Below are 18,494 nucleotides of genomic sequence, written 5' to 3'. Positions count from 1 at the left end.
CACACACACACACACACACACACACACACACACACACACACACACACACACACACACACACACACACACACACACACACCACACCCACACACACACACACACACACACACACACACACACACACACCACACACACACACACACACACCACACACACCGCTGCAGACTCTGCACGAAGGAGCCGCGGTGCTGCAGCTCCTGATCGGAGCAGAGACGCGTTCACTAAGCGGAAAAACGATATCATTGTCACAGAGATATTGCTATTTTAAAGTAAAGTCAACACATATCGACCCTAAATAAAGTCTATATTAAGAACGAGAGATGGTTTAACATATGGCTTAAACAAATGACAAATGAGCGAGGGGGATGACGTCAGAGCATCGTCCTATGTGCCGGGGCTGAGCCCCGGACAGCCCCGGTCCAATTTAACCCCTGGGTGTAACCAACATGTGGGTAAAGCACAAGAGCTGATAGGCCACATTCACCGCCCACACACATCCTGTTCAGATAACCTGTCTCACTAGTTTCAGCTCTCAGGAAGTGAAACTCACACTCTCTGCTACTGAGAGGTGAAATGGCGCAGAAAGGAGTTCAGCTGGAGCGGGAAATGTTATCTTGTCCCATCTGTCTGGATCTACTGAAGGATCCGGTGACCACTACCTGTGGACACAGCTACTGCATGAAGTGTATTAAGGCTTCTGGGGACGGAGAGGATGAGAGAAGATCCACAGCTGCCCTCAGTGTAGGCAGAGCTTCACACCGAGGCCTGTCCTGCTGAAGAACACCATGTTAGCAGCTTTAGTGGAGGAGCTGAAGAAGACTGGACCCCCACCTGCTCCTGCTGATCTCTGCTATGCTGGAGCTGAAGATGTGGCCTGTGATGTCTGCACTGGGAGGAAACTGAGAGCCTGTAAGTCCTGTCTGCAGTGTGTGGCCTCTTACTGTGACCAACACCTCCAGCCTCATTATGAATTACCTGTCTTTAAAAAACACAAGCTGGTGGAGCCCTCCAAGAAGCTCCAGGAGAACATCTGCTCTCGTCACGACGAGGTGATGAAGATGTTCTGCCGCACTGATCAGCAGTGTATCTGTTTAATCTGCACTATGGATGACCATAAGGGCCACAACACGGTGTCAGCTGCGGCAGAGAGGACTGAGAGGCAGAGAGAGCTGGAGGGGAGTCGACTAAACATCCAGCAGAGAATCCAGGACAGAGAGAAGGAGGTGAAGCTGCTTCAGCAGGAGGTGGAGGCCGTCAATGGCTCTGCTGATAAAGCAGTGGAGGACAGTGAGAAGATGTTCACTGAGCTGATCCGTCTCATGGAGAAGAGAAGCTCTGATGTGAAGCAGCAGGTCAGATCCCAGCAGAAGAGAGAAGTGAGTCGAGTCAAAGAGCTTCAGGAGAAGCTGGAGCAGGAGATCTCTGAGCTGAAGAGGAGAGACGCTGAGCTGAAGCTGCTGTCTCACACAGAGGATCACAACCAGTTTCTGCACAGCTACCCCTCACTGTCAGCCCTCAGTGAACCTCCACACTCCTCCAGCATCAACATCCGTCCTCTGAGCTACTTTGAGGACGTGACGGCGGCCCTGTCAGCAGTCAGAGACAAACTACAGGACGTCCTGAGAGAGGAATGGACAAACGTCTCATCGACTGAGGTGGATGTTTTACTGTCAGCAGCAGAGCCCACCACCAGAGCTGGGTTCTTACAATATTCACAGGAGATCACTCTGGATCCAAACACAGCAAGCAGACATCTGTTATTATCTGAGGGGAGCAGAAAAGCAACACTCATGAAACAACAACAGTCTTATTCTAGTCACCCAGACAGATTCACTGATTATTTTCAGGTCCTGAGTAGAGAGAGTCTGACTGGACGTTGTTACTGGGAGGTGGAGCGGAGAGGGAGAGGAGTTTATGTAGCAGTCGCATACAAGAATATCAGCAGAGCAGGGGGGGGAAGTGCATTTGGAAACAATGACAAATCTTGGTCCTTAGTGTGTAACCAAAACAGTTATTTATTTCGTTACAACAGTATCACCACTCCCGTCTCAGGTCCTCAGTCCTCCAGAGTAGGAGTGTACCTGGATCACAGAGCAGGTGTTCTGTCCTTCTACAGCGTCTCTGAAACCATGACTCTCCTCCACAGAGTGCAGACCACATTCACTCAGCCGCTACATGCTGGAGTTTGGCTTTATTATAAAAATGGAGCCACTGCTGAGTTGTGTAAACTCAAATAGCCTGAAGTCATTGGAGGAACTCTTCTACTTCTTAAACTCACCGTGTGTCCATCAGAGCTGATTGTTCATGTCTTCACTGTGCAGAGATCAGCTGTCAATCAAACATGATGGGATGTGCTTCAACATCTCCTCATGAGTTGTTCTGTAAAGGTTGGACTTTCTTCCGGCTCCTTCCTGTGTCTGTGTAGCCATGGAGGCTGTCACTGCTCAGGAGGATCCTTGTTCACCCTGAACTGATATGTAAACTTTGCTCTAAATATGTGTTGGATATTTCTTTTGATTCATGTTGTTGTTTCTCTTGTAATGCACGAGTCTTCAGAGAGAAAGCAGCAGAGCTTCTTTTATTCTACACATTTTATTCTGCCCACTTTCTAAAACAATAGAGACATTTATAATCACATGTATTATTTAGACAGATTCAATGTTATTGTTGCCCAAATTAACTACAAATGAGTTCCCAGATGGTTATAACACTTATTTCATCATAACATGTTTGTTTAAAATGATATTACTTACTGTCATGATCATAATCAATAAGTCCATCATTCATTATTCTCCTGTAAATAGCTTAGAGTCTTTGCTTGGGAAATAAAATGTTATTTGTTTGCAGACTAATTGTTGTTGTTGTTGTTGTCCAAATAGAAAGTGGGTACTCTGATGTTTTATAGAACATAACTTATCATGATAATAATCAATAAGGAAATCATGTATGATTCTGTTTGAAATAGCTGAGATGAAACACATGGTGTGGATAAAGTGAAACTGATCATGAAATCATTGAACAGACTTTACTGATGGGATGTGTGATCAAATGAAATGTTTAGATCATTAATAAAGGTTTGTCTTTCAAAAACAAAAACAGGATGTTCTTCTTGTGTTATGTCCAAGGTGCCATACGAAGCTGATGGAGAACATGTGGAAGTGATCTGAGACTAAATGAAGCTCAGCGCAAGTTCAACCAGGAAGACCGTCTTTACTCCTTCATTTACTATTTACATGTTACTACTCTCTCTCTCCTCTCAATAAGTGTCCACTCCCCAGCTTAACCAAATCAGTGGATGTTTGCTGGAACTGTTTGTAAACAGCGTGTTTCCTGACGGACACACACAGCCTTGAGACCGGTCAGGTAGAGACCGGTCTCCAGTCAGCACCGATGCAGACTCGCTGTTTGAGGGCTTGATAGCCCACTCCCCCTCCACACTCGTTGGTTTGGAACAGCACTTAATGTGGCGGACCCTCCGCGCAAACAGAGGGGTAGTGTGTAGGGGTAGGGTGTAGGGGTAGGGTGTAAGGGTAGTGGCGGTTCTAGAACATTTTACATGGGGTGGCAAAGGGGGGGCAAGAGGTCATGCCAGGGTGGCATGGGAGGGCGGACAGTACGTGGTATTTGATACTGTATATATAACCTATTCATTGTTAAATCATGCCCTAACACAAGTGTTCTTAATGCACAAGAGAAACAAGGTGTTCAGACCAACAAACTCAAATATAGTATAAAACAGCAGAAAATACTCATGATACCCTAGAACTCTGCGTACTGTAAGTAAAAGTACTTAGTTATAATGAAGTACAAATGACATGTGCTTTTAAATGTTCCTCATTATGCCTGTGTCCTCTTTGTGTTGCATGATGGGAGAGGAGCAGTTCATCTGCATCCTGCTGAGGATGAGGAGCCTTTGATAGCAGGGGATGTGAAGGCTGACATTTACAGAGGAAGGGGGGGGGGGGGCTGAGAGAGGGTTTTGTTCTACACCTGTTTGTTTGAAAGACAAGAGAGTAGGTGAGAATAAAGACGGAGTCGCTTTGACCCTCTGCATGTCACTCAGAGTCATTACAGTCTGCTGTGAGGGGGGGTTTCATTAGTATCATTGTTTCTGTTCTCTTACTTTAAAAAACAACCGTAATTGGGAGAAAATACGTTGACATTTCTACTCAATAACTAAAATACCCTGATTTCCAACCTGATGAGTCAGACTGGGATCCACCGGATCGTTTGGAGGGCGGCTTCTCTCACGGTTCACCGGTCGTTACGTAACCGCGTACTTGAAGTTAACCTCTGAGCGGGAAGAGTTACGTAACGCTCCTGTTGGCCTGGATTTAATGTGGAACTTTAAAAGGAGCAGAGAGAGGAAAGGTTGGACCGTTAACAAATGTGTGATTTTGTGGAGTCTGCAGGAGAGGGAGAAGTACTCAGATCTTGTATATTAAAAGTAGAAGTACTCAGATCTTGCATAGTAAAAGTAGAAGTACTCAGATCTTGTATAGTAAAAGTAGAAGTACTCAGATCTTGTACTTGAGTGAAAGTAGAAGTACTCAGATCTTGTTCTTGAGTAAAAGTAGAAGTACTCAGATCTTGTACTTGAGTAAAAGTAGAAGTACTCAGATCTTGTACTTGAGTAAAAGTAGAAGTACTCAGATCTTGTACTTGAGTAAAAGTAGAAGTACTCAGATCTTGTTCTTGAGTAAAAGTAGAAGTACTCAGATCTTGTTCTTGAGTAAAAGTAGAAGTACTCAGATCTTGTACTTGAGTAAAGTAGAAGTACTCAGATCTTGCTCTTGAGTAAAAGTAGAAGTACTCAGATCTTGTACTTGAGTAAAAGTAGAAGTACTCAGATATTGTTCTTGAGTAAAAGTAGAAGTACTCAGATCTTGTTCTTGAGTAAAAGTAGAAGTACTCAGATCTTGTACTTGAGTTAAAGTAGAAGTACTCAGATATTGTGCTTGAGTAAAAGTAGAAGTACTCAGATATTGTTCTTGAGTAAAAGTAGAAGTACTCAGATCTTGTACTTGAGTAAAAGTAGAAGTACTCAGATCTTGTACTTTAGTAAAAGTAGAAGTACTCAGATCTTGTACTTGAGTAAAAGTAGAAGTACTCAGATCTTGTACTTGAGTAAAAGTAGAAGTACTCAGATATTGTTCTTGAGTAAAAGTAGAAGTACTCAGATCTTGTACTTGAGTAAAAGTAGAAGTACTCAGATCTTGTACTTTAGTAAAAGTAGAAGTACTCAGATCTTGTACTTGAGTAAAAGTAGAAGTACTCAGATCTTGTACTTGAGTAAAAGTAGAAGTACTCAGATCTTGTTCTTGAGTAAAAGTAGAAGTACTCAGATCTTGTACTTGAGTAAAAGTAGAAGTACCAGAGTGTAGGAATACTCTGTTACAGTAAAAGTACTGCATTCAAAATGTTCCTCAAGTAAAAGTAGAAAAGTATTCTCATCAAAATATAGTGAAAGTAGCGACAGTAAAAGTAGTCATTGTGCAGATTGGTCCATTTCAGAATAATATATATGATATGTTTTATAATGATTGATCATGAAAGTGTTCTCAAAGCTGGTAAAGGTGCAGCTAGTTTGAATGACTTTGTATACTGCAGGGTAGCTTGTGGATTTACTCCAGGTGGAACTAAAGTCTGATTTAACACTTGATTATATTTCACATCATTCATCCACATCTGTGAAGTAACTAAAGGTATTAATGTAGTGGAGTAGAAGTACACCATGTACCTCTGAATTGTAGTGGAGTAGAAGTACAAATTAGCATAACATGGAAATACTCAAGTAAAGTATTTGAGTAAATGTACTTAGTTACCTCTGGAAGAATGTGTGCGGACGATGAAGCATGGATGTTGAGTTTCCCTCGGTGTCCTTCTCTGGATCTTCATTAGCATACAAAAGGCTTCAGAGTGTTTGACATGAGGAAGCATCGGAGCTAACGAGTGTCAAACAGACGGATATTAGACGAGAAGCTTGATCAGAAATACATAAGATTTAAAAATGCTCAAAGGGTTGATTGTCATGCACCATATCTGCAGCAATCTGAAGTCCCAGGCTCTTCAACATGCACTAATTAAGTGAATAAAGAAACACAATAGTGCCTTAAAATAGTGCAAATTAAATAATAATACAAGTTCAATTCAATGATAAGCAGAATAAAAGCTTTTCTCTGTCTCTTGGAATCACTTTCTGTTATTTATACATGTTTTATGTCATAAAATAACAAAAAGCAGACGTATATTAAAGATTACACAGGTAAAGAAATGTTTGCAGACTAGTTTAAGAGACACAGAGGTGCAAGTAAACTGCAGGAATAAGTACAAATACATTAAAAAGATCAAACTGAATGTGAAATAAAAAACTGTAGAGTATAGTAAATACACAATACTGTATTAATATATAAATATGTAGATTTTACGATCACAATTCTTTATTTATCCGGGTTAGTTGCTCCTTTTTTAGAATAAAAACCTTAACATAAGAAGTAAAAGTAAGAATATGCAATAGTATTAAATAAATATATTTATATAAGCATCATTTTATGGAAAGAGATGTGTGTGTTATGAATATAAACAGTGCATTAAACACATTTGACTTCAGTTCATTACAATAAGTAGGTTTCTGTGTCACCGACCCTGCACACGATGACGTGAGATGAGCGAATCAATGAATCAATGAATCGACGTCTGAATCCAAACAGCTGAGTTTAATTGGAGGGAGAATGAGATCAGACGCATCAGAGAGACTTTACGGGGAATCAGTGACGAGAACAGAGAGAGGGACAGAGAGAGGAGAGGAGGACACATATCACTGTAACACTGCAGAGAGTATCAGCTGTCAAACTGAGGATGGTTGTTATTCACATTTTTAGTTTGATCAATATGTTATTTATTATCTGAGGAATACATATTGGTGTATGTAGAGTGTCAGAAAAAGGTGATGCAAAGTGATATTATAGTATGTAAAAAAACGTCATGGAATTGTATGTCGAAACAAAAATACTATTATATCAGAAAATACCAAAATATATGAAAATAAGTCATAGTGTAAAAATATCAGAAAAAACTTCATGGTACAGTTTGTAAAAAAAAAGTCAAAGTATAGTGTTTCGAAAACATCAAAGAAAATATCAGAGTACAGTATTACCAAACATTTCTAAAAATAAGAGAACATGAAAAGAAAAAATGAGTTTATCCCAAAAATATATATAGTTCTGGTAAAGCATCTCCAAAATATCAGAACAGTACAGTGTGTTTTCAATGTGATTACCTCCAGAGAAAGGAGCTGCACAGTGTGTGTGTTCAGTGTGTGTTCAGTGTGTGTTCAGTGTGTGTGTGTTCAGTGTGTGTTCAGTGTGTGTTCAGTGTGTGTTCAGTGTGTGTTCAGTGTGTGTTCAGTGTGTGTTCAGTGTGTGTTCAGTGTGTGTTCAGTGTGTGTTCAGTGTGTGTTCAGTGTGTGTTCAGAGTGTGTGTGTTCAGTGTGTGTTCAGTGTGTGTTCAGTGAGTGTGTTCAGTGTGTGTTCAGAGTGTGTGTGTTCAGTGTGTGTTCAGTGTGTGTTCAGAGTGTGTGTGTTCAGTGTGTGTTCAGTGTGTGTTCAGTGAGTGTGTTCAGTGTGTGTTCAGAGTGTGTGTGTTCAGTGTGTGTTCAGTGTGTGTTCAGAGTGTGTGTGTTCAGTGTGTGTTCAGTGTGTGTGTGTTCAGAGTGTGTGTGTTCAGTGTGTGTTCACTGTGTGTTCAGTGTGTGTGTGTTCAGAGTGTGTTTAATGTGTGTGTTCAGTGTGTGTTCAGTGTGTGTTCAGTGTGTGTTCAGTGTGTGTTCAGTGTGTGTTCAGTGTGTGTTCAGTGTGTGTGTGTTCAGAGTGTGTTTAATGTGTGTGTTCAGTGTGTGTTCAGTGTGTGTGTGTTCAGTGTGTGTTCAGTGTGTTGTTCAGAGTGTGTGTGTTCAGTGTGTGTTCAGTGTGTGTTCAGTGTGTTGTTCAGTGTGTGTGTGTTCAGTGTGTGTTCAGTGTGTGTTCAGTGTGTTGTTCAGAGTGTGTGTGTTCAGTGTGTGTGTTCAGTGTGTGTTCAGTGTGTGTTCAGTGTGTGTTCAGTGTGTGTTCAGTGTGTGTGTGTTCAGTGTGTGTTCAGTGTGTGTTCAGTGTGTGTTCAGTGTGTGTGTGTTCAGAGTGTGTTCAGTGTGTGTGTGTGTTCAGTGTGTGTTCAGTGTGTGTTCAGAGTGTGTGTGTTCAGTGTGTGTTCAGAGTGTGTTCAGTGTGTGTTCAGATTGTGTGTGTTCAGTGTGTGTTCAGTGTGTGTTCAGTGTGTGTTCAGTGTGTGTTCAGTGTGTGTTCAGATTGTGTGTGTTCAGTGTGTTTTTCAGAGTGTGTGTGTTCAGTGTGTGTTCAGTGTGTGTTCAGTGTGTGTGTGTTCAGTGTGTTCAGTGTGTGTGTGTTCAGTGTGTGTTCAGTGTGTGTTCAGAGTGTGTGTGTTCAGTGTGTGTTCAGTGTGTGTTCAGTGTGTGTTCAGATTGTGTGTGTTCAGTGTGTGTTCAGTGTGTGTTCAGTGTGTGTTCAGATTGTGTGTGTTCAGTGTGTTTTTCAGAGTGTGTGTGTTCAGAGTGTGTTCAGTGTGTGTTCAGTGTGTGTTCAGTGTGTGTGTGTTCAGTGTGTGTTCAGAGTGTGTGTGTTCAGTGTGTGTTCAGAGTGTGTGTGTTCAGTGTGTGTTCAGTGTGTGTTCAGTGTGTTGTTCAGAGTGTGTGTGTTCAGTGTGTGTTCAGTGTGTTGTTCAGTGTGTGTGTGTTCAGTGTGTGTTCAGTGTGTTGTTCAGTGTGTGTGTGTTCAGTGTGTGTTCAGTGTGTTGTTCAGAGTGTGTGTGTTCAGTGTGTGTTCAGTGTGTGTTCAGTGTGTGTGTGTTCAGTGTGTGTTCAGTGTGTTGTTCAGAGTGTGTGTGTTCAGTGTGTGTTCAGTGTGTTGTTCAGTGTGTGTTCAGTGTGTGTGTGTTCAGTGTGTTTTCAGAGTGTTGTTCAGTGTGTGTTCAGTGTGTGTGTGTTCAGTGTGTGTTCAGTGTGTATGTTCAGTGTGTGTTCAGTGTGTGTTCAGTGTGTGTTCAGTGTGTATGTTCAGTGTGTGTTCAGTGTGTGTTCAGTGTGTGTTCAGTGTGTGTTCAGTGTGTATGTTCAGTGTGTGTTCAGCTCCGTCCTACTTTAGTCCAGTTTTCTCTCCAGATTGGGTCATCTTGTGTTGGTGCCAGACACATCGTGCAGAGAACTCACTGATCCTGGAACAGGCAGAAACAGGCTCTAAATGTCAGCGTTTACACGAGCTGCACATTTTTAACCCAGTCTGAACTCAAGGGTAAAACTTCTAGAAGCTGCTGCTGCTGAAAACCGTTTAATTTAACATTAAATCAACTAAGTCTCTCATGTCTGATGTTATAACCACCTTTATTTTGGTTAAACAAATCTTAATTCAATTCTACATTATGTCGAAATCTATATAGAACATTTTTTTTAAAGCTAAATAACATGGAAGGAGCCAAATATTTAAAAAAATGAAATATAAATGTTTTATATGATATAACAACATATTTTAAATAAAAAAACATATTTTAAATCCATAAAAAAACGATTAAAAAAACAGGAGAAAACTATATTTTTTAGAATAATAAATATAATTATTTTAAAGTCAGGATAGCAACAGGCAGTACAAAAACTAAGAAATATTTAAAATGTTGTGGGTCCATGCTCAGTATTTTGTGTTCCAACGTTTATTTACCAAAATCAGAAATCAGGTCAAGTTTCTGTCCATAGTTAAATAATGAAAAAGCTTCCTTTACCTCTGAGCTCTGCATCAGATTTCATTATTCGATCCTCTGGCGCCCTCTAGTGTCTGCTGAGTGAACAGCACATTTATAAATAAAGTACAGTAAATACAAGCTTAAACATTTCAGTTCAGTTATCTCACAGATCAATGCAGCCTAAGCACTTTATTTTATTTTATACACACACGTGCACACACACACATGCGCGCACACACACACACACACACACACACACACACACACACACACACACACACACACACACACACACACACACACACACACACACACACACACAGCAGCAATGTTCCGAGGATGTCATATCTGCATAATGGGAAGTTATTATTTTCTACTGATTACACACTGATCTAACTGATCAGGCAGGTAGGCCATCCAGTTATTTTAGCCGGGCTGGCTACAATGATTGGTCGTGCTTTTTACAGTACTACGGCTTCCACAGATGAAATTCTTTTATGGATTTTTTTTCAAAGCCCTTAAGATATTCATTGCTATCGGGATGTTAAGAGCATTCCATGGAATATAACAAAAAGTGTATCTCGAGTCGGTTTCTCAAATGTACCTACCCCACCTTTAAATATTATATTTATTATTCAAAAATATAATATAATCCCAGAGTACATCAACGCCAATTATAAACCAAGAAAACCCCCACGAAACAACCAAGACAATGGGGGCCTACCAGAACCGGCGGCTGAGTCTCAAGAGGATGATAGAAATCCTTCGTTTGTTGAGATAATGTCCGAGTTAAAATCTCAACGCTCTGAGATACTTAATCGTCTCGATGGAATTGATAATCGTTTGGAGATTGTGACTAGTCAAGTTTCAACAATGAAAGAAGCACTAGCTACAACAAACCAGGCCCTTGAGAATCAACTTCAGCGTATGAAGCTGAACAAAGAATTTCGACATTAGAAGACACCTTACAAACTACGGCACGGGATCTTCACCGAGCCGAAAAGTTGATAAAGACGCTGGAATCTAAGACGGATGATCTCGAAAATAGAGGGAGACGTAAAAACCTTGTTCTACTAGGGCTCCCAGAGAAGTCAGAAGGCAGCCAACTACTACTTCAATACATTCAACAAAAATGACCTTGCTGGCTCAAACTCTCCCTCGATCAGAATCTAGAGTTGGAGCGGGTTCACCGCTCTCTACGACCATATCCCGAGCCAGGGAAGCCTCCAAGACCAATTATGATCCGCTTTCTACGAGTCAGAGATAAAGAAATGATACTGCAATCTGCGAAGAAAATGTCAATCCACGAGGGTAATACTAAACTCACCATTCGCCAGGATCTGTCTGCAGAGGTACGCCGAAAGCGCAAGGAGTTTGACCTGGTGATCAAATTATTCCTCGAAAAAGGCATGTTCAGAGGATTTGCATATCCTCATCGGCTCCGTATTCTTCATAAAGAGAAGATTGTTTATTTTGAAGATCCCAAAGAAGCCGACACTTTTGTCAAGCAGCTGCAGTAAGTCGCTATTTTTCTAACCTACCGGAGTGGAGGTAAGATGTACATTCTTCTTTTCTTTTTTCTTTTTTCTCCTCTTCTTATCATTCCCATGTTGCAACGGTTATAAGTCATAATCGAACTCCAAATTAACTGTCATCGGGATTGGGGAAACGTGTGGAAATCGTTTTTCGCAAGGACACATTAAGAGGATTTTCCTGTTTAAAGGATCGAACTGGTTCATTTGTATTTTGTTATATTTACCAGTGCCTTTGCTTCCGGCAACAAAGAATGACGTAACGGACCACACCAACAAAGAAGGTAGTGGAGGGGGTCTGACAAAACAATAACATACTGTTCTGTTTAAAATACAATCTTCCTCCACTTTTATTTGACGGTTAAGATATCACCATGTACTCCTCCGATCGTTCTTTTTTGATTTGTCTTGTTTTTTATGGCAATTTATTATTTGACATGTAAATAATCGGATGGAACATACCATGATGAAATTTGGGATGCGGACGGGTTTTCAATATGAGGGAAAGTTGTTTCCATTAATTTTTTCTATCTACCCGTCCTCTGTTTAGGAGGAAAATTATGAAGAAATGTATTTATTTTCAATGAGAACTGAGGAAGGGAGCTCCAAGTTGCCAACACAAAGAGGACATTTCGTTAGTTCTGAGATGAACATTTTTCTGACGTTTGTTTCTCTCTGGGCTACAACAAATTGGGTAGATGAACTGCCAGGGTCGGAAGACCCTGGTTTGGGTGGGATGTTATATTGTTTTCTTTTTGTGTTTTACGTTTTTGTTACATTAGTTTTAATGGTAAATAATAAAAGCAGTGACAATCCCTTTTGTGTATGGGGCCAAAATATACAATGTATTAAATATAATCCCACAGATATGCAGCAGTCACCATGCAAAATATGAAAATATATTCTTGGAATATTAAAGGCTTGGGAAATCCCATAAAAAGGAATAAAGTACTATCTCTTCTTAAAAAAGACAAAGCTGATGTGGTCTTCTTACAAGAAACCTTTCTCTCAGATACTGAACACCTTAAATTGAAAAGAGATTGGATAGGTCAGGTGTATTTTTCATCATATAAAACCCATAGTAGAGGGACAGCTATTGTGATAAACAAAACTTGCCCATTCGAATTAGAAAAATTAGTTACAGACCCAAATGGTCGGTTTGTTTTGGTTGTCGGTACTATTTTTGGAACCCCAATTACCTTTTTAAATATCTATGCTCCCAACATAGATGAACCAATGTTCATGTCTGACATGGTGCTGCTCTTCAATGAAAATTGTAAAGGATTAGGACTGATGGGCGGCGATTTCAACTGCACTCTTAACCCTACATTAGATAAATCTAACCAGTCCAAGAGCCACAATCTTAAATCCTCAAAGGTCCTTCAGGGGCTATGTGCAGAATGTGGCCTTATTGATGTATGGCGTCAACTAAATCAGGATGTCAAAGATTATACTTTCTTTTCAAATGTCCACAACTCTTATTCTAGAATAGATTATTTTTTTATTCCCTCAAAATACATGCATAGGGTAAAAGAATGTAAAATTGATTCCATTAATATTTCGGATCATGCAAGAGTTCATGTAACTATTCACTTGGAGAGTGGAGAATTTGTATCCAGGCGCTGGAAATTTGATAACTCCTTACTTAGAGACGAAAAATTCAAATTAAAAATGCGAATGTGGATAAGGTACTATATAAAAGAAAACAATGACCCCTCTATAGATCCGAATATTATTTGGGAAGCTGCAAAAGCTACTTTAAGAGGACTTATTATCTCATACACATCCTTTAAAAAACGTGAAAAAATTAGGCTCAGACAAGAACTTGAAAGAGAAGTAAACAGATGTGAAGCACTTCATAAATCTGCATCAACAGATGAAAACTGGAAACAATTAAACACAGCCAGAGCTAAATTAAATATTGACTTAACAAATGAAAATATAACACAAATGAATCTTATCAGACAAAATAATTATGAATTCGGCAATAAACCAAGTAAACTACTTGCCTATCAATTAAAGAAGGAGCAGGCAGAAAGGGCTATAAAAGCAATTCGTCTGAAAGACAACGAAATAAGCTACCACCCAAAACAGATTAACCAGACTTTCTATGAATTTTATAACAAATTATACAAATCTCAATCTGATTACTCACAAGATGAACTGGACAATTATCTCCATAACATTAATTTACCTACGTTATCTGATTTAGATCAAGAGTATCTAAACTCATCAATTACAGAAGTAGAAGTTCTGGCTGCAATTAAATCTATGCCTATAAATAAAAGCCCAGGGCCAGATGGCTTCTCGGCAGAATTTTATAAAGAGTTTTGGACTGAACTTCAACCTATATTTATGTCAATGGTTACCAACTTCTCTCACAACAGAACACTTCCTCAAACAATGAATCTTGCATATATTACTGTACTACATAAAGATGGAAAAGACCCCTTGAATTGTTCTTCATTTAGGCCTATAAGCCTCTTGGATCATGATTATAAGATTATCACCAAATTATTAGCAAAACGACTGGAAATTATTTTACCTAAACTAATTAGTCCTGATCAAACAGGTTTTGTCAAGGGCAGATATTCTTCTGATAATATAAGGAGACTTTTGAATATTATAAACCATTTGGACACCTGTCAGAGGCCTTCTCTGCTTCTTTCTTTAGATGCCGAGAAGGCGTTTGACAGGGTAGAGTGGAATTTTCTTTTTGCTATCTTGAACAGATTGAATATGGGCTCTCGGTTCATAGAGTGGGTCAAATCAATTTATAAAAACCCTAAAGCAGCGGTTATCACTAACTGCAGTTCCTCAGATTTTTTTCCACTAACAAGGGGGACAAGACAGGGATGTCCACTGTCGCCTTTGCTTTTTGCTATTGTAATTGAACCACTGGCGTCATGTGTGCGAGACAACATGGGTATTAAAGGAGTGAAGATTAACGATGAACACAACATTTCTCTGTATGCTGACAATATCATTCTTTACTTAACAGACCCAGAAAATTCAGTACCACATCTGCACAACACGATAGAGCAATTTGGAAGATACTCAGGATATAAAATTAATTTTAAGAAATCTAATGCTTGTTTCTTACATATGACGCCAACAGCAAATCTGGAAAAGTCTTGTTCTTTTAATTTGTCACCAGGTGGCTTTAAATACTTAGGAATAAATATAACACCACACCTGGATAATCTGTTTAAAGAGAATTACAATCCGCTCATTGACAAAATCAAACAGGATTTATCTAAATGGTCCACATTGCCAATATCACTGCTAGGAAGAATCAATGTCATAAAAATGAATATTCTACCGAGATGTAATTTTCTTTTTCAAATGTTACCATGCTATTTATCCGCTGACTATTTTAAATCTCTCAATAGACATATCTCAACATTTATCTGGTGTAATAAAAAACCAAGAATCAAGTTAATGACTCTTATGAAACCAGAAACTATGGGGGGACTTGGTCTTCCTAACTTTCAACACTACTTCTGGTCAGCTCAATTAAGAAATGTGCTATCATGGTCTCTGGGAAGAAAGGATTCACTATGGGTTCAGATAGAAGCCAATGTCTTTGACCCGTTGCCAGTGGAAACTCTTATATTTGTTAAAGATTTCAATAAGGTGAAGAATATGGACAAATGTTTTACAGTGGTCAATACACTTTTAGCCTGGAGGGACTGTACAAAAAAAGCTCATGTTAACTCTGGTATTTCCATCTTTTCTCCTATTTTGAACAATCCGGATCTTAGCAAATATTTGTTGTCAATCGATATAAACAAATGGACGAAATCAGGTATAAAGCAATTGAAACATTTGTTTCACAAAGATATAACAATGAAATCATTTAATGATTTAAGAGCAGAATATGACATTTCAAATAAGGATTTTTTCAGATACCTGCAAATTAGGAACGTGATCCAATCAATTATTAAAAGCAATAAATTGAGACCGGGATTGTTAGAAGAGGAGGAGATATTGATGTCATCGAACACGATCAAAGGTAAAATTAGTGAATTTAATGCAGTTTTTTCTAAAAGAGCTCAGTCATCATTTCTAACCTTAAAAAAGATCTGGGAAAAGGATTTAGGGATACAGATAGATGAAACTACTTGGCTGAACATTTGTGAAAGAACACATTTTCCATTCACAAGCAATAAAATCAAAGAAGCAAACTTTAAATGTATCAACAAATTCTACCTCACACCCATAAAGATGCATAAAATGTCCAAAGAAAACTCTCCAAAATGTCCGAGATGTAAAATAAAAGAAGGAACATTTATGCATCTGTTTTGGGATTGTGATGTCTTGAAACATTTCTGGGATTCGATTCATGCTCTCACAAAAGCCGTTTTAGACATCGAAATTAGCCTAAATCCATGTTTTTTCCTGTTAAATGACATGCCAAACTTTAAACTGAACCCAAAACATTACAGAATACTAATCACAATAACATATTTTGCCAAGAAATGTATACTTTTATTCTGGAAGAATGAACGTCCCCCAACATTTAAACTTTTCATTGATCAGATAACACATCTGGAGAAAATGACATTGGAAAAATATAATCGTGGACATATTTTTCAAGCTCTGTGGTTGCCATTGTTTTCGTATTTGGAAAACATATCTGAGATATGACCAGTGATGGAATGGTGCATTCTGTGGCTATTTGTCCTGACGGCCGGAAATACGTGTTATGGTGTTGTCATTGTCTACATTGTCACTGTATTGTATAATTATTTGTATTGTATAATTATTTGTTTGTTTTACTTGTCTGGTTTTTATTTTATTTTTTATTTATTTATTTTTTGGTTCTATTTTTTCCTTTTCCTTTTTATGTTTATTTTCATGGCTCTGTTGTTTAAGTTATATTGATACGCATTTTTTGGTTTTGCCTGTGCGGGTATGTGTGGGTGGAGGGAGGGAGGGAGGGAGGGAGTGTAGTGAGTGTACTGTGATATTACAATATAAATGAAATGGCATCGATTATTGTACACTATAATGAAATAAAAAGACTTGTAAAAAAATATATATATATATTGTTTTTTTGTTGTTTTTTAATGGATTTTAAATATGCATTTTTATTTAAAATAGGTTGTTATATTGTTTAAAATATTTGTATTTAATGTTCTTTAAAATATTTGGCTCCATCCATTTTATTTAGCTTTCTTTTCTATATAGATTTTGACATAATGTAGAATTGAATTAAGTGTGTGTGTGTGTGTGTGTGTGTGTGTGTGTGTGTGTGTGTGTTGTGTGTGTGTGTGTGTGTGTGTGTGTGTGTGTGTGTGTGTGTGTGTGTGTGTGTGTGTGTGTGTGTGTGTGTGTGTGTGTGTGTGTGTGTGTGTGTGTGTGTGTGTGTGTGTGTGTGTGTGTGTGTGTGTGTGTGTGTGTGTGTGTGTGTGTGTGTGTGTGTGTGTGTGTGTGTGGAAAACATAAATATTTTAAGATATCCTATTCTTTTCTTTTCTTTTTTTGCATTTTAAGAAAATATTCACAAAGCGTACATAACAAAACAAACACATCTAGGTACCCAAATGAACTACATAACAGATGACATATACGAAAAGAAATAATAGTAATAATAATATTACAAATAAAAAATGAATACATGATTAATACTCAGGTATACATGAATTATCTTCATTATACTGTTCTATACTCGACCCATTTCTCCCACCTTTCCTCAAAGATATGCATCTGGTTTCTAATTCTCAGAGTTTCTCCATTTCATACATTTCATTTAAGTTCTTCCATTGTGAGTTTACTAAGTTATTGTCTTTTAGTAAATGCCTTGTCATTTGTTTAATGATCTTTATTCTAATAACCAGAAATAGGTAGGAATCTGTTTCTGTATTCCCTCTGGTGTTTCCCCCAGTAAAGGGTTAATGGGTTCTTGTTGAGAGAAACACCAAAGATATTGGACTTTTCAGAGATAGAAAGATATCATGTTCTAATATTTAAGACTGAACCATTTGAGCTTTTTATTTGTCTTGTCACACAACAGCAGATCAACTAGAAAACAACTTGAAAAATGTGCATTTCAGAGAAAAACCCCACATATGGATACGTTTGTTTACTAAATGAAAGGGATGCATTTACAAGAAAGAAAACCTGAGGCGTTGATGTACTCTGGGATTATAATCTCACACATTACTGATGATTTACGAGAATAAAATGATGAGGTGGATCCAGCATTGCACATCGCTAAAAATATACTTTTCCAGGGTTACATTTTTCTTTAACTTGTGAGTTTTTCCTTCCCACTTACATTGGAGAAAATAATAACGTTTTTTTTCCTGTACATTTTCAAATGTCATATTTTTGTTTTTTCGGCTTATTATTGGCTTTATTATCTCAGAGAATATTGAACTTTTTTCACCTTAAAGCTGTGTTTTTGCTCGTAAATGTACCAATTAAATCTCAGAGAAAGTCATTAATGTTCCGTACATAATGGGATTATATCTGACTTGCTGATCAGTAAATGGGATTTAAAACCTTTCACTGCTCCCAAATACAAACAAGATCATTTGACTTGTTCCTAATTATCCATTGAACATTGATCGACTGTCACCGTGTGAGCAGCTGATTTGTTTGTGAGTGTTGTTGTTGTTGTGCTGAAAACAGGAAGCAGAGTTTAATATTCCTGACGCCTAGACGCCAAACTCAAACTATATGCTGCTTCTAATACACACATTAAGAAACACGTGAGTTGTCTGACTGAATTATAACTTATCAAAAATAAAACAAGACAATATAAAAGGAAATATTTAATACTCCTATGTCTCTTTTGAAATGTACAAGGAGCTGTTCATGCTATCTCTAACCACCCTGATTTATTACTTTATTATTAAGTACTAGCTGTTATTAAATCATTAGTAATCTGCTTTATGGTTTTATTGACTCCTTGTAATTAACAGAACGGCCACAAGAGGGAGCCATTGTAAAGAAATCTGCTGTTTTTAGATACCAACAGGTGGAGAGGGGTTCAAGCCAATTTATGCACAAAGAAAACATTCATTAAGATCATTAAAAATACCACAGAATATGTACTGGTGTATATAAAGTCCTGATATTTGCTTCATACATACTGTGGGGAATTATCTAATTAGATCGCTTTAAAAATTCAACTTCAACGCTTTGTGTAAGTCAGGATTTTGAAAAGGA

General features: G+C 38.4%; 1 long non-coding RNA gene and 1 pseudogene across 4 annotated transcripts; one reads left to right on the top strand and one right to left on the bottom strand.

The window, feature by feature from the left end:
* Positions 1 to 470: 470 nt before the first annotated feature.
* LOC117486390 lies at positions 471 to 2,453 on the top strand (annotated as a pseudogene).
* Positions 2,454 to 9,132: 6,679 nt separating this feature from the next.
* On the bottom strand, positions 9,133 to 11,719 carry LOC117486420. 4 transcript variants are annotated; one of them, XR_004556271.1, is made up of 4 exons: positions 11,111 to 11,719; positions 10,921 to 11,033; positions 9,823 to 9,875; positions 9,133 to 9,264 (listed from the first exon to the last, which is right to left on the bottom strand). It is a non-coding gene; the product is annotated as an uncharacterized LOC117486420 (long non-coding RNA). The 4 variants fall into 4 exon arrangements; XR_004556270.1 differs by having other exon boundaries at positions 10,921 to 11,719; XR_004556273.1 differs by lacking the exon at positions 10,921 to 11,033 and having other exon boundaries at positions 9,823 to 9,878.
* Positions 11,720 to 18,494: the final 6,775 nt, after the last annotated feature.

Source organism: Trematomus bernacchii, unplaced genomic scaffold (genome assembly GCF_902827165.1).
Source record: "Trematomus bernacchii unplaced genomic scaffold, fTreBer1.1, whole genome shotgun sequence".
In the NCBI taxonomy this organism is placed as follows: domain Eukaryota; kingdom Metazoa; phylum Chordata; class Actinopteri; order Perciformes; family Nototheniidae; genus Trematomus; species Trematomus bernacchii.
Note: the sequence above shows the minus strand (reverse complement) of the source record. Positions and strands in the feature narration are given on the sequence as shown.